The 14,332-nt window shown below is 52.3% G+C and overlaps 1 long non-coding RNA gene across 1 annotated transcript; it reads left to right on the forward strand.

Annotated features, from left to right (window-relative positions):
• Window positions 1-341: 341 nt before the first annotated feature.
• LOC127478816 (uncharacterized) lies at window positions 342-10,032 on the forward strand. The gene is made up of 2 exons (XR_007907365.1): window positions 342-532; window positions 9,098-10,032. It is a non-coding gene; the product is annotated as an uncharacterized LOC127478816 (long non-coding RNA).
• The last annotated feature ends 4,300 nt before the right edge of the window (window positions 10,033-14,332 follow it).

Raw genomic sequence — 14,332 nt, forward strand, 5'->3', positions numbered from 1 at the left:
TTGCTGTGCTCTCTAGCAAAACTACTGACCTTGGGATGTCTAGGGTGGGGAGATGTTGGCCACGTGTGGGCTGGAGCAAAGGTGTGTGGGTGCCTGTGTGTGACAGCCGTGGGTGTGCAGGAAGGGGGGTTCTGGTGCCATTGGAGCTGCCAGGGAGCCAAAAGGGGCACGGTTGTCTGAAAAAGGCAAAAAGTCTCAGTCTCTGTTGACACGTGTACCAAAGGAGATGCAAATTTTCCCTTTCTCGTTGCAGACTTCGCAAAGCTCCCCAGGAAAGGAAGCTTTATATTCCTCCCCAGCTTTATGCTAAAGGTTTCCTTCCTCCTGTCTCAGCGCCCTTTCTGCTGTTGGGAGAGCACGAGGTGGATGGAGAGGATCCCCAGGCATCTGCAGGCACAAGGGACTCATACAACTGCGATTTTCCTCCAGCCCTCGTGAAAGGGACTTCCAGGATACTCTTGGGAATGTACCAGCTCTCCTGCTGGAGCTTTTCTATGGAATATTTGAACACAAAGGGTAAAACTAAAGTCAGGTCTGTTCTGGAGTATGTTACACTTGTGCAAAACTCCGTTCTTCTGTTTATTTTCTGTTCTGGAAAGAACAGTCTGGGGTTCCTGGGCACTTCCTATTGAGTGATTCCATGAAAATAATTTTGTACTGAAAGGGGAAAGGAGCTGTCTGTGGGAGGTCAGGTGTCCATGATAAAAGCTTTATGCTTTTCAGTCAGATAAGCCTTAAAATATCTCACAGTGTATAGGAATGCCTGGCTTCTAAAAGTCACCAGCTGAGTCTTAGAGGCTCCTTTGAAGAGCTGTTTTCAGGCAGGCAAATTGCCCCCCAGGAGGGACTCTGTGCCTGCTCTCCCGTGGCTCCAAGGGATCTCTGGCCCTTCACGCCGGCACCGAGATTTTCTCGGGAAGGGCCTCAGATCCCCGGACCAGTCTGGGACACAGGCAAGATCCCCCTGCATTTTGGGACCAAATTGGCCCCCTGGAGGGACAGTGCTGTTGGTGCCCCCCGGGTTGGGGCACCCCGAGGACTCCAGCGCGCACCGAAAGGATTATTCGGGGAGATCCTCGGGGTGCCCGGCCCTGGGGAGCTCAAAGCAAGGTCCCTGCCATGGATTCAGGCATTGCTGAGAGTATCCCAGGGGTCCCTGTCCCTGCTAGACAGGGAGCTCTCTAATGGGCTGTAATTGGGTTCTAAAAGTGGTGCTCCAAGTGCCAAAGAAGTGTGGGATTGGGATTAAGAAATGAGCAGTGAGGGTGCAATTGGCTGTTTTCTCTGGAATGTGACTGTGAGAGCTGCAGGAGTGCCAGGTGTGTGTTCCAGTCCCCAGCATTTGGTTTGCACATGTCCTGCTCAGACACAAGTACAATTTCCTCAGTCCTGAACACAGCAGAATGAGAATTATGGACTGGCAGTGTTAAGGTGATTGGTGTGACAGGGGTCAAACTGGGAAAACATTGGGGAATTCCTCAGTTTGTGTTTTTGCCAAACTCACCCAAACCTCTGCTAGGAAGTGATGGGCTGGAAAAGTTGAGGCAGAAATGGAATTGAAAACTGGGGCTCTTGACACTGTAATTGCTGAAACTAAATGTGTCCAAGCAGCAGCTCTTGTTGTGCAGGGAATAACTCCTGTCAGCAGCAAGGCCCTGACTGAAGTGGCAGCTGCAGTTGTTCCTGTGGTGTGGGCCAGTGGAGCTGCAGGAGAGTGGAAGAGGGCAGAACCTGTAGGTATTACCCCTGATGTGGGATCTCTATGGGTAAGGCCAACCCAGTATCCTTTAAAATCAGAATGCCAGACTGGATTGGTTGCAGGAACAGCTAAATTGGCTCCTCCTGGTTTGCTTGTAGGACGTGAATGCAAGAACCTGCCAAGAAAACCAGTGGACAAGATGATTGATTAGTGCAGGACCTGAGAGAAGCACCTTGAATGACAACCTGGAGGAGTTTCCAGTATTGGATTTAAAAGATGGCCTTTGCATCTCCTTGAGCAAGGAAAGCCAAGAAAGCTTTGCTTTTGCAGGAGAAAATGGGGCAAGCAGGCAGGAAGAAGAGAAGCCCCGTGACTCCTCCCTGAGCCCCAGACAGCCCATGAACTGCCTTGCTGGGAATGGTGGGACGGGCTGGACTCTGCATTGCTCCCTCGGGATGTGTGGTAAGACTGTTATGGCGACTTTTTGAATAGATGGTGCAAGGGCAGCCTTTAAGCAGCTGAAGCATTCCCTGAGGAGAGCTCTGGGTCTGCCAGATGTGTCAGAACTGTTGGAAGCATCTTTGGTGGGGAGGGCAAACAAAGGCCAAGGTGTGCAGTGACCCCCCTGAGAAGGGACTTTCAGTTAATGGCATCCCTGATGGTGAACTTTGTGGGCTGTTCCCCCTGTAGGGCAGGTGATAGTCCCAGCTCCAGTTATGGGAAAAATGGTTAAAAGGGAGCCCCAAAAGCTGGAAGTCCTCCTGGAGGCTCCTGGCAAAGAGAGTTTGCTGCGTTCCCCCTGACAGAAGGACAGTGATAGCTTTTGAGTGCTGGTAGATCCTTTTAATAGATAGCCTTGAGTGTGTCCTTGTTGCACCAGTAGGACTTATCAAAGTCCCCATATTCCAGGAGATAGACACATTGAAGTTTAAAATATTCTTCCTAATCCTTTGTTGGCTTGAGGCTCTCCCCTCAGGAACTGCAGGAACTCCTGGTGCCGCCTGGGCCGATGGATTGGACGCCCCAGCCCCTCCGTTCCTGCCCAGCCACTGGGGCCGTGTCCAGTGGTGGCACTGCCAGCCCTGCAGGTGAAGTGGGAAGGCCCTTTGCAGGTCTGGTGGGTCACATTTATAGCAGGTAAAGTTGCAGTAAAAGGACCTGGGGTCTGTTATTCTTGAGTTCAGAAAGCTCCTTTTGATTGGTGAGCAGGACAAAGTGGATCCTTAAGAGTTCCCATCCGTGTTTGTGTCTCAGCCTGTGTTAGGATTCAGGGCTGTAGCTGTTGTTGTCACTGAGGAGTCAAACTATGCTTTAAATAATGAGACCCTGGCCTGATGGCCCAGTGTCAAGGCAAAAGGTGGAATGCTCTCTGAGTGTTGAGATGTAACAAGGGCTAATCCTTTTTGCAGTGGGATGGAGCCTGGAAAGTGCACAGAGCTGAGCCCAGGGATTGAAAGGGACCAAGCAAGGGAGGTGAAGAAAGAAGGAAGAAGGGAAGTGAGGCAGCAGGCAAGCAGCACCAAGTTGCTGTGTAAGCAGGTGAGTTGTGTTGAGGTTCCTCAGGCAGGCACTGAGGACTTGGAGGGCTCCAGACAGAGCAGACCTGGGAAGGCCGTCGGTGAAGCCCCTCAGAAACCTGAAGCCCCTGGGCCTTTTGGGGAGCCTGAGCTATTGCAGCCCTGGGGATGGCTTTGGTTTCCTTCTCTCCTCAGAGTAAAACTCTGTGGGGGAGTCTGTGATCTCCCTGACTTTTGTGTCATAACTGAAACTTGGAAGGAAGTTGACCTTGTGTAGTTTCCCAACTGACTTGGCCGGGTTGAACCAGCAGTGCCAGATTGTTGTAGTGTGCAGGGTGTTGTTTGTGTCTGAGCAGTTTGGGGTTGATTTGCCAAGGGGAGCCATGGAATGTTATGGTGTTTTTGTCCCAATATTTGGAGGCAGTGCCCTGGATGAGTTGATTTCTGCCTCACTCCCTGATATCTGAGTTAGGAGATGTACCAAGAACTGGTAGTTTTTGCAGTGGGATGTTCCCTAGAAAGTGCATGGAGCTGAGCCAAGGAACTTAAAGGGACTGAGCAAGCAAAGTCAAGAAAGAATGAAGAAGGGAACTGAGGCAGCAGCCAAGCAGCACCAAGCTCCTCTACAACCAGGTGAGTTGTCTTGAAGTTGATAAGGTGGTCACTGAGAACTTTGGGGTCTGCAGGCACAGGTGACCACCAGAGACCCCCAATGGAGCCCCTCAGAGAACTTATAAGGGTTTGTGTAGATGGGAACAGGTGTTGGGAGTGTCCTGAATGTGCAACAGGAATGCAGGGAAGGAAAATGAACCCTCCTGTCATGCTGACCCCTCCCATCAGCTGCAGTGGAGACCCCTCCGTGTGCCCTTTGGGAGCGGATTGCCAGGACCCCCGTGGGGCTGGGATCATGGCAGGGTGTTGTAAGCAAGGAATGCCTGGCTTCTAAAAGTCACCAGCTGAGTCTTAGAGGCTCCTTTGAAGAGCTGAGTTCAGGCAGCAGAATTGCCCCCCAGGAGGGACTCTGTGCCTGCTCTCCCGTGGCTCCAAGGGATCTCTGGCCCTTCACGCCGGCACCGAGATTTTCTCGGGAAGGGCCTCAGATCTCCGGACCAGTCTGGGACACAGGCAAGATCCCCCTGCATTTTGGGACCAAATTGGCCCCTGGAGGGACAGTGCTGTTGGTGCCCCCCGGGTTGGGGCACCCCGAGGACTCCAGCGCGCACCGAAAGGATTATTCGGGGAGATCCTCGGGGTGCCCGGCCCTGGGGAGCTCAAAGCAAGGTCCCTGCCATGGATTCAGGCATTGCTGAGAGTATCCCAGGGGTCCCTGTCCCTGCTAGACAGGGAGCTCTCTAATGGGCTGTAATTGGGTTCTAAAAGTGGTGCTCCAAGTGCCAAAGAAGTGTGGGATTGGGATTAAGAAATGAGCAGTGAGGGTGCAATTGGCTGTTTTCTCTGGAATGTGACTGTGAGAGCTGCAGGAGTGCCAGGTGTGTGTTCCAGTCCCCAGCATTTGGTTTGCACATGTCCTGCTCAGACACAAGTACAATTTCCTCAGTCCTGAACACAGCAGAATGAGAATTATGGACTGGCAGTGTTAAGGTGATTGGTGTGACAGGGGTCAAACTGGGAAAACATTGGGGAATTCCTCAGTTTGTGTTTTTGCCAAACTCACCCAAACCTCTGCTAGGAAGTGATGGGCTGGAAAAATTGAGGCAGAAATGGAATTGAAAACTGGGGCTCTTGACACTGTAATTGCTGAAACTAAATGTGTCCAAGCAGCAGCTCTTGTTGTGCAGGGAATAACTCCTGTCAGCAGCAAGGCCCTGACTGAAGTGGCAGCTGCAGTTGTTCCTGTGGTGTGGGCCAGTGGAGCTGCAGGAGAGTGGAAGAGGGCAGAACCTGTAGGTGTTACCCCTGATGTGGGATCTCTATGGGTAAGGCCAACCCAGTATCCTTTAAAATCAGAATGCCAGACTGGATTGGTTGCAGGAACAGCTAAATTGGCTCCTCCTGGTTTGCTTGTAGGACGTGAATGCAAGAACCTGCCAAGAAAACCAGTGGACAAGATGATTGATTAGTGCAGGACCTGAGAGAAGCACCTTGAATGACAACCTGGAGGAGTTTCCAGTATTGGATTTAAAAGATGGCCTTTGCATCTCCTTGAGCAAGGAAAGCCAAGAAAGCTTTGCTTTTGCAGGAGAAAATGGGGCAAGCAGGCAGGAAGAAGAGAAGCCCCGTGACTCCTCCCTGAGCCCCAGACAGCCCATGAACTGCCTTGCTGGGAATGGTGGGACGGGCTGGACTCTGCATTGCTCCCTCGGGATGTGTGGTAAGACTGTTATGGCGACTTTTTGAATAGATGGTGCAAGGGCAGCCTTTAAGCAGCTGAAGCATTCCCTGAGGAGAGCTCTGGGTCTGCCAGATGTGTCAGAACTGTTGGAAGCATCTTTGGTGGGGAGGGCAAACAAAGGCCAAGGTGTGCAGTGACCCCCCTGAGAAGGGACTTTCAGTTAATGGCATCCCTGATGGTGAACTTTGTGGGCTGTTCCCCCTGTAGGGCAGGTGATAGTCCCAGCTCCAGTTATGGGAAAAATGGTTAAAAGGGAGCCCCAAAAGCTGGAAGTCCTCCTGGAGGCTCCTGGCAAAGAGAGTTTGCTGCGTTCCCCCTGACAGAAGGACAGTGGTAGCTTTTGAGTGCTGGTAGATCCTTTTAATAGATAGCCTTGAGTGTGTCCTTGTTGCACCAGTAGGACTTATCAAAGTCCCCATATTCCAGGAGATAGACACATTGAAGTTTAAAATATTCTTCCTAATCCTTTGTTGGCTTGAGGCTCTCCCCTCAGGAACTGCAGGAACTCCTGGTGCCGCCTGGGCCGATGGATTGGACGCCCCAGCCCCTCCGTTCCTGCCCAGCCACTGGGGCCGTGTCCAGTGGTGGCACTGCCAGCCCTGCAGGTGAAGTGGGAAGGCCCTTTGCAGGTCTGGTGGGTCACATTTATAGCAGGTAAAGTTGCAGTAAAAGGACCTGGGGTCTGTTATTCTTGAGTTCAGAAAGCTCCTTTTGATTGGTGAGCAGGACAAAGTGGATCCTTAAGAGTTCCCATCCGTGTTTGTGTCTCAGCCTGTGTTAGGATTCAGGGCTGTAGCTGTTGTTGTCACTGAGGAGTCAAACTGTGCTTTAAATAATGAGACCCTGGCCTGATGGCCCAGTGTTAAGAAAAAAGGGGGAATGCTCTCTGAGTGTTGAGATGTAACAAGGGCTAATCCTTTTTGCAGTGGGATGGAGCCTGGAAAGTGCACAGAGCTGAGCCCAGGGATTGAAAGGGACCAAGCAAGGGAGGTGAAGAAAGAAGGAAGAAGGGAAGTGAGGCAGCAGGCAAGCAGCACCAAGTTGCTGTGTAAGCAGGTGAGTTGTGTTGAGGTTCCTCAGGCAGGCACTGAGGACTTGGAGGGCTCCAGACAGAGCAGACCTGGGAAGGCCCTCGGTGAAGCCCCTTGGAAACCTTCTAAGGGTAGTTGTGTATGGTGATAAGTGTTGGGAAATGTCCTGAATGTGGAACAGGAATGCAGGGAAGGAAAATGAGCCCTCCTGTAATGCTGACCCCTCCCATCAGCTGCAGTGGAGACCCCTCCGTGTGCCCTTTGGGAGCGGATTGCCAGGACCCCCGTGGGGCTGGGATCATGGCAGGGTGTTGTAAGCAAGGAATGCCTGGCTTCTAAAAGTCACCAGCTGAGTCTTAGAGGCTCCTTTGAAGAGCTGATTTCAGGCAGGCAAATTGCCCCCCAGGAGGGACTCTGTGCCTGCTCTCCCGTGGCTCCAAGGGATCTCTGGCCCTTCACGCCGGCACCGAGATTTTCTCGGGAAGGGCCTCAGATCTCCGGACCAGTCTGGGACACAGGCAAGATCCCCCTGCAGTTTAGGACCAAATTGGCCCCCTGGAGGGACAGTGCTGTTGGTGCCCCCCGGGTTGGGGCACCCCGAGGACTCCAGCGCGCACCGAAAGGATTATTCGGGGAGATCCTCGGGGTGCCCGGCCCTGGGGAGCTCAAAGCAAGGTCCCTGCCATGGATTCAGGCATTGCTGAGAGTATCCCAGGGGTCCCTGTCCCTGCTAGACAGGGAGCTCTCTAATGGGCTGTAATTGGGTTCTAAAAGCGGTGCTCCAAGTGCCAAAGAAGTGTGGGATTGGGATTAAGAAATGAGCAGTGAGGGTGCAATTGGCTGTTTTCTCTGGAATGTGACTGTGAGAGCTGCAGGAGTGCCAGGTGTGTGTTCCAGTCCCCAGCATTTGGTTTGCACATGTCCTGCTCAGACACAGGTCCAACTTGCTCAGTCCTTAACCCAAGAGAGGGAGAATTATGGACTGGCAGTGTTAAGGTGATTGGTGTGACAGGGGTCAAACTGGGAAAACATTGGGGAATTCCTCAGTTGGTCTGTTTGCCAAACTAACCCAAACCTGTGCTAGGAAGAGATGGACTGGGGTCTCTGATCTCCTGGGCAGTTGTTTTGCATGACCCTGGGAGCCTCTGGGATTAGACTGGCCTGGGCAGACAGGGAGCAGTTTGTCCTGTGGAGCTGGGCTGGGTTTGTTGAGGATGCCTTGGGAGGCAGGGCTGGAGAGGCTCCTCTGTTGGCTGTAGTGGTGGAAGGTTGTAGCAGCAGGGCTGGAGCCTTCGCCCTCCTGCTCCCCCCGTGAGCCCCGACGGGCCCGTGCCCTTGGCAATGGAGGGCCCCCCATTGCTGAGTCAGCGGTTCCGGGGGCCAGGAGGGATGGGATCAGGATGCCGAGCTCCGCCCAGGGCCAGGGCTGCCAGTGTTCAACCATGGAGGGAACTGAAAGCACAGTGAGATGGAGGCCAAGCTGCAGCACAGGGATGGGTGAGAAAAGACCCTAGTCCTCAGGTGGAGCTTTGAATTCCCTGGAAAAATGGATCCTGTCAGATGGATCAGGCCCTTGTGGGTGCTGGAGCAGAGGCCTCTCTCATTTTTGGTCACCCTGAAAGGTTGCAAGGACAGCAAGTTCTGACTGCAGGATGAGGTGGCAAACAAAGTGAAGTGGTCCAGAGAAAAGCTGAGGCTAAAATTGGTCCTGTGCCAGAGCAGCCTCGTGCAGTGCTTGTTGCTGTCCCTGAGTGTCCCATTGCAGTGGATATTTCCAAGGGTGCCTTGTGCTGGGGAGCACTGGGGCAGTTCCCTTTCCCTGGGCAGGGCAGGCAGGGCACGTTTCCCCCCTCGAGGGTGGCTCCACAGTCCCCCCCTGTGCCCTGGGAGCGTGGCAGAACACCTGGACCCACTGTCCTTGTCAGAGAGGGCACAAGGGATGGTTGGATGGGGGAGGGAATGGCTCAGGGAGTACAAGCACCATTACAATGAGTAGGGCAGCACCTGGAAAGGAAGAAGGGGAGTTAATCCAGACAAAATCCAAGCACCTGCCCAACCTGTGATATTTTTAGGAACTCAGTGGTGCTGTGGTCCCCAGGAAGTATTGCCCAGGACTAGGCAGGAGACTTCAGGCTCTGTCACCCCCAGAGCAAGTGTCCAGGGGCAGGCAGTGGGGAGGCAGCTCTGTTGTTGAGGATGGGGTTATTTTCTCTGCTTTATTTTGTCTCCAGAGATGTTCTTCCCATTAATCCAAACTGACTCCATCTCCTAACTCTCTGAAGAGGTTTTCTGCTTTTTGTGGGAGGGTAAGGTTTGGGTTCTAACTATAGAAGAGCCAACAAAATAAAGGCTTTGTGGCAAACAAATGGTGTCTCCCAAACTCTTTGTACTTCAAATAGATGCCTTTATTCTTAGTTTTTTCTTATTGGTATTCTCAAGGTACTTAATACCCTGTCTACAGTTATTTATTTTGGCTTCTCTTTTTTATTTGTTACAGAGTTGATGTGACTGACTTCTTTTTGAAATGCAGCAGTGCTCTCAAGGATATTTCCCCCCCACTCCTGGGCTTGTGCAGGGCTGTTGAGTCCGTGTGTGCCACTGTTCTTGTCCCAGGGGGACCGAGTGACATTTGGAACCAAACCTGGGGACTTGAACTCTAGGAATGTTTCTGTGTCTTTGAATTTTAAATTGCACATGAAGCAGAAATATGTTTGTGTTTTCCAGGTTATATTGTCATGAAAATAGAAATGCATCATTGGATCTTACTCCTCTGAGGGCAAACCACCAGACTGATCATTTCTTAGTCCATCAGACCCAGTGCCAGGAACTCAGAGGGCTGTTTGTGTGCAAATGTGCTGAGTGGTGGTGGCCCCCGTGAGACTGTGACCAGCTGGAAATGTGTGTGTGTGTGTGTGCAGAGCTGGGCTGGATCCCTTGGGATTTGGCTCCCAGATCCCCCCCAGCCTTCAGGAAAACCAGAGGCCACCGAACCCTGAGGGAAGGGAGTCCCATTTGCAGAAGGGTTTGTAGATTGGGGAAAAGCTCTCCAGAACAAAGCCTGTGTTCCAAACCCCTTCAGGCCAAAGTCAAGGAGCACAAACCCTGGAGTCATCAAGTTATGAAGTTTGGTTCAAACCATTTCCTAATAAGTCAGTTTTAATGAAGTGTTAAAAGGAGAACTTAAATAAGGGTAATTTCTGATGGAGAATAATGGGAAGAAGTGGTTTAAGTTCCCTAAACATGTTTTATATCAGTCCATGGTTATTTAATTGAGCATTGTTTGGAATTTTTCTTTTTGCATTCGTTCCTGGTGTGCTTTTCTCTATCTAAGGGATGTTTGGAGGTCTTTTTGATTGCTTGAAGGTTTTTAATGTCAGTGCTGGATTGGGGTGGACAGTCATTGTAACATGATTTAGAGTTGGATGCATTTTATTCTGTGTGCCCTGTTTGATGTCTCGTGTTCAGCGAGTGACTGGTCAGAGTTTGGCCCAAGCCTTTGTTTTTCAGGTGAAAAACCCGAAGGGGGAATTGTAGTTGCAGCTTTGCCCTTGAGCTGCAGCTGGAGCCTGGCCAAAGAACAAGGCAAAGCTCCCTGGGGAAGGAAGGGGGAGCCAGAGAAGAAAAGCAGCTGCAGCCAGAAAGGTGGGTTTGGGCGGGAGAAGAGGGGCTGTGACCCAGCAAGGGGCTCTGGAGGGCTCTGGGGTCCCTGTAATGGCTCTGGGGTCTCTATAGGGGCTCTGGGGTCTCTATAGGGGCTCTGGAGGGCTCTGGGGTCCCTATAATGGCTCTGGGGTCTCTGTAGGGACTCTGGGGTTTCTATCGTGGCTCTGGGGTCCCTATAATGGCTCTGGGGTCTCTGTAGGGACTCTGGGGTTTCTATCGTGGCTCTGGGGTCCCTATAATGGCTCTGGGGTCTCTGTAGGGGCTCTGGGGTCCCTCTCCTGGCTCGGGGTCCCTCTCCTGGCTCGGGGTCCCTCTCCTGGCTCGGGGTCCCTCTCCCTGCCGGCACAGGAGCTGCTGCCGCCCCAGCAAGAGGCAGAGGAGTCGCTGCCCAGAAGCAAGAACTCACTGAGAGCTGAACTGGGGCCGTGTGGGCAGGGCCAGAGGGGAGCAAAGGAAGGGATTTGTTGCTAAGAAAAGAAATAAAGTTTGGGTCATTTGTTGGGGAGATTTGTGTCAGTTTCTGATCATTTTTGGGGGTTATTTTTAGTGAGTTTCTGGTCATTTTTGGGGGAGATTTGGGTCAGTTTCTGGTCATTTTTCGGGATGATTTGGGTGAGTTTTGGGTTTATTTTTGTGGTAATTTTGGGTCAGTTTCTGGTCATTTTTTGGGGTGATTGGGCTGACTTTTGGGTCATTTTTTTGGGGAGATTTGGGTGAGTCTTGGTGTCAGTGTTTTGGGGTTTTGGGGTCAGTTTCTGGTCATATCTGGGGCTGATTTTGTATCATTTTGGGTCAGTTTTGGGGGGGGTTTTTTGCATTTTTAGGTCAGGTTTTGGGCCAATTTGGAGTTAGTTTTTGAGGTGATTTGGGCCAGTTTTGGGTCAGTTCTGGATCAATTTTTGGAGTGAATTGGATCAGTTTTTGTGTCACTTTTTGGGGAGATTTGGGTGAGTTCTGGGTCATTTTTGGGGAGATTTGAATCAGTTTCTGGTAGTTTTTTGGGGAGACTTGGGTGAGTTCTGGGTCTCTCCTGATTGTAATTCCTTCAGGCTCCTCTCCTGATTTTAATTTTTTTAGGCTCTTCTCCTCATTTTAATTTTTTAGGCTCCTCTCCTGATTTTAATTTTTTTAGTCCCCTATCCTGATTTTAATTTTTTTAGTCCCCTCTCCTGATTTTAATTTTTTTAGTCCCCTCTCCTGATTTTAATTTTTTTAGGCTCCTCTCCTGATTTTTATTGTATTAGTCCCGTGTCCTGATTTTAATTTTTTCAGGCTCCTCTCCTGTTTTTAATTTTTTTAGGCTCTTCTCCTGATTGTAATTTTTTTAGGCTCTTCTCTTGATTTTAATTCTCTTAGGTTCTTCTCCTGATTTTAATTCTCTTGGGCTCTCCTCCTGATTTTTATATTTTTAGACTCTTCTCCTGATTTTCATTTTTTTTAGGCTCTTCCCCTGATTTTCATTTTTTTTTTAGGCTCTTCTCCTGATTTTAATTCTCTTAGGAGAAGAGCCTAGAGAATTAAAACCAGGAGAAGAGCCTAATTACACAAGTAAATTTTCAAACCACCAGCAATCACAAGCCAATTATCCGATTTCCCAAAAGAACTACACGAACAAATACGGTTATAAAACAAAAAAAAAATGCCATAAGTAAAAAATCGCATAGCAACAGTGCCCCCTGGTGACAGAGAAAAAGAATTGCACATATATTTGAGATGAAATACTGCCACCTGCTGACGGAAAACAGGAACTGCATTGAAAAAATTTTGAACAGCGCATGCGCAGTCGTTGGCAAAACGCCGGCGATCACGTGGTAAGTAAGGGCAGGCAGGAGAGGGACCGGCGACGCATGCGCAGTGGCTCTCGTGCCGGTGCAGCGCTCCCTGCTCGAGTTAAGGGCCGGTTCCGGCGGCAGGGCGGGACTCACGGCCTCCCGTCTGTCCCGGGGTGTGCGGGGGGGGAATAACGTGAAGATTTCTTGGGGTGAAAGCGCAGAAATTAGCGAGGAGGGACGCTAATTTGGGTAAACTCGGTCACCGGAAGTAGTGAGCGACCGGAAGTCCTCCAAGGCCCCGGCCCGGAAGTCCGCCAAGCCCATAGCAAAGATGGCGCCACCAGGACCGGAACGACCACACTAAAGATGGCGGCCCCGGCCCGGAAGTTCGCCAAGCCCACAGTAAAGATGGCGCCGCCAGGACCGGAACGACCACACTAAAGATGGCGGCCCCGGCCCGGAAGTTCGCCAAGCCCACAGGAAAGATGGCGCCGCCAGGACCGGAACGACCACACTAAAGATGGCGGCGAGAGGCTTCCGCCGCGACCCGGACCCCCACCCCGCGCCCGCAGCGCCGTCTCGCCGCGCTGCTTCCCGCTGCGGGGACAGGGCGGGGCGCTCGGCGGCGCCGGGCGCGGGCGGCAGGTTCGTGGGCGGCGGCAGGCACCGGCGCCGGCAGCCCCCGTCTCGGGGCCGCGGCGCGCGAGGACCGCATGGCGCGCACGTCGCGCCGCCCTCTCGCCCCGCTCCGCTCCCGCTCCCGCCCCTGCCCCCGCTTCTGCCCCGCTCGCTCCCGCCGTGCCCTGGAGATGCTATCGGGGCTGCGCCGCCGCCTTCCCCCCCCGGAAGCGACCCACGGCGGCAGATTCGACGGAGATCGACCCCGGGGTAAGCTGGGCGCGTCCAAAGGCGCCGCGGGTCTCGCCAAGGAGGGGGGGGGGGGGGGGGAGGCGCGCGGCTGCAGTACCGCTCCCGGCCGTGTCCGCCAGGCGGCGACTGTGAGGCAGGGCCCGGCGCTCGGCGGCGCTCTTGCAAGCGACGCCCCTGGCAAAGCGGCGCTGCTTGGGCACTGCCGGCCTTCCCCCGGAGTGCCCGGGCTGGCCCAGCACCTGGCCGAACCTCTTAGGGAAGAGGCAAGGAACAACTGCGCTTCTTCTGCCCTTTCTTTAGCCCGGGACTGGAACACAGACAAAATCAAGGGGCTCTTGGACCTGGGCAGGCTCCGAGCAGTTTTCAGCCTTCCTTAGCAGGGCATTCTCACCCTCCGAAAAGCTGAAAGGCTTTAACAGCTGGACACGCGCCTGCAGCTGTGCAGATTAATGTAGTTTCTTTTAGGAAATGAAGGGGAAGTTTTCCTGTTGGGAGCCTAAATACCGAGTCTACTCTGCTTTTTCAATCAGGTGACGAAGCTTAGGGAAGAAAAGACCAAAGGCCTCGAGGTGAGTACATTCTACCGAGTTCTGCTTTTCTGGCATCGGTTTGGGAAAATCACGTGAAATTCTAAAAAGCTTCTCTCCGTGTTTTCTAGTTGTTTTTTCAGCCTTGCTCTAAGTTTCATGTAGAAAAGGGCATAGAATTATTAGAACAGACAAACTAGACTTCCTCGGGAGAGATGGAAGAAAAGTCTGCTGATTCCAGTTCTGCTTTTCTTGTCTTCCCTTCGACTGTCGTTTTCTCTCCCCTGCTGTTCAAATAGGCTGCAGTTAATTGCTCTGCTGAAGAGTTTGCTGTCCTAAGTGTCTGTCAAATTGATGCCTTCAACTCAAGACAGCACCTGCTCCTTAGTTACAAAAAGTTCCTCACAGGAAATGTTCAGGCGTGCCCATAAATCTCCTCGCTGTTTGTTTGGGAGAACAGGCTTTTCTCGTCTGTAACAGAACAGTCGTGTCATCTGCTCTGGAATGCTGGTGGCAATCTAGTCAGAAGAGGACCCCGTGCTTCACTAATTTTCCCTTTTTGTTGTTGGGGGTGACTTCTTCCCAGGCATGTTATTCTTGACCCCCCGGGGCAAACGGAGGTGTCAGCGTCAGGAGCCATCCTAACTGAGGCCCTGGGAGGTCAGTGCTTTTTGTGGGACTGGACGGTGAAGCTGTCTGTGGGAATGACCTGGCTATGGCTCAGGGTAGTCCTAATTAAGGTGTCTTTTACTCCGTGTTCCCAGGCTGCCTCTTTCCCTTCGGTCGCCGTGGGACGCCTCTGGCAGGACTAACCCTGTGGCTTTTATGTCCAACGTGCTGTGCTGTGTGTGCCTGCAGGTAAGAAAAGCTGGGAGTGCAGTCCCTCTGCTTTGGTTGCTG

Source organism: Manacus candei, unplaced genomic scaffold (assembly GCF_025592945.1).
Source record: "Manacus candei isolate 608988 ecotype Guabito, Panama unplaced genomic scaffold, ASM2559294v1 h1tg000062l, whole genome shotgun sequence".
Classification (NCBI taxonomy): Eukaryota; Metazoa; Chordata; class Aves; order Passeriformes; family Pipridae; genus Manacus; species Manacus candei.